At 39.8% G+C, this 1,923-nt stretch overlaps 1 pseudogene; it reads left to right on the top strand.

Moving 5' to 3' along the window:
• The first annotated feature begins 1,124 nt into the window (after positions 1–1,124).
• Positions 1,125–1,655, top strand: LOC149227828 (secreted RxLR effector protein 161 pseudogene; annotated as a pseudogene).
• The last annotated feature ends 268 nt before the right edge of the window (positions 1,656–1,923 follow it).

Here is a 1,923-nt window from a genome sequence, read left to right on the forward strand (position 1 = left end):
TAGCAGTAAAGAAACCTTTGGGGCCAAGCTGCAGAGTGACTTGTCCTTTGGGCTTCCATTTGGATGTTATCCATCAATGCAAGACCTTTTCAGTAGGCCAGAATCCGAGAAATTTTCCTATAAGCGCATGATCCTTCATGTATTGGATCTGGTTGTTGATTCTTTGACTGGGGAGATCTACTTTGATTCATTCTGTAGTCTTCGAGATGCACGTTGCAGAAGACGCCTTTGGCTGTGACATTGGGGCCTTTTGGTCTATGCCTTTTTCATTGACAGTTGCAGATCCTGTAGCGAAGTTCCCAGCGGCATGTATGACAGGTTCAGTGTCCTGATCGATCCTTGGGGGAGCGCCTGGATTGTTCAGAGAGTCTGCTTGGCCTATTTTGTCAGAGGAGGTACTGGTGGGTGGAGGGTGGGATGAGCCCGCCCCTCCCAGGGGCAAAACCATGTTGAAGAACTCAGAAGGAGTGCTGGAACGGGGTCGCCAAACGCACCGAGGAGGTTGGTAATATGATTAACGATCGAACCCTAGCGCTAGCAGCATGGACTTTCGCTAGAGCTCAAAGCGATGAGACCTTTATTGCTTCGACCATTGAATGCCCCTGTTGCAAAATTAAATACCATTAGATTGATTATTTCTTTAGCCACTAAGCATTTTTAGGAAATACATCTTAGATGTTAAATCTACTTTCTTAAATGGTGATTTAAAAGAAGAAGTATACTTAGTGCAGCCTGAGGGGTTTGTTAAGAATGGAGAAGAGCATCTAGTATGTAGATTGAAGAAAGATTTATATGGTTTAAAACAGACTCCAAGATCCTGGTACGACGAAATTGATTCATTTTTCCTCATGCATGGTTATAAACGGAGTAAAAATGATCCTAATTTGTATATTGTGTTTAAAGATGAGGGGAAGATAGTGTTGATTTCTTTATATGTAGATGATCTAATGACAGGGAGTGCAGACAATCTCATTGAAGAAATCAAGCAGCAATTATCACAAAAAATTGATATGAAGGACCTTGGAGAAATGCATTACTGTTTGGGTCTAGAAGTTTGGAGAGATTCAAGCCAAACTTTCTTGTCCCAGGGTAAGTATGCTAAGATTTTGTTGACTAAATTCAAAATGGATGATTGCAAGGTTGCATTTGTGCCTTTACAACAGAACAACAAACTTCAGGTGAATGATGGTTCGAAATATGCAAATGCAATATTGTATAGACAGTTAGTTGGTAGTCTTATCTATTTGACTACAACGAGACCAGATATAGCTTATGCAGTGAGTGTTTTAAGTCAGTTCATGACTCAACCTCATGAGAACCATTGTCTTGCAGTGAAAGGAGTACTGAGGTATCTGCAAGGAACTTTAGACTTTGTTATTTTGTATTCTGACTCATTTGATGTTAGCTTGACAGATTATACAGACTCTAATTGGGCAGGAAATTTAGATGATAGAAGATCAATTACAAGTTACATGTTTAGCATTGGGTCTGGGGTCATCTCTTGGTGTAGCAAGAAGCAGCATATTGTAGCCTTATCCTCTGCAGAAGCAAAATATCAAGCTATGTGTGCAGTAGCATGTGAGGCAGTTTGGTTGCGCAGACTTCTACATGATGTAGGAGAAGAACAGACAGAAGCTATAGGTTATCAATTGTGACAATAAAAGTTCCATCAAACTAGCTTACAATCTTGTGTTTCATAAAAACACTAAACACATAGACACTCAATTTCATTTTGTTACGAAAAAAGTGTGGTCCAAAGAGATTTGTGTTGAATATTGTAATTCTTGTGAGAATATGGCCGATATATTCACTAAGCCTCTGGGAAGGCTGAAGTTTGAGTTGTTTAGGGAAATATTAGGTGTTGAATTGAGGCTTCTGTGATCCATAATAGTTGAAAGAATAACTTCGGCGTAAATCACATGT

Source organism: Pinus tabuliformis, chromosome J, assembly GCF_031772625.1.
Source record: "Pinus tabuliformis cultivar Carrire ecotype Pingquan chromosome J, CPIR1, whole genome shotgun sequence".
Lineage (NCBI taxonomy): Eukaryota > Viridiplantae > Streptophyta > Pinopsida > Pinales > Pinaceae > Pinus > Pinus tabuliformis.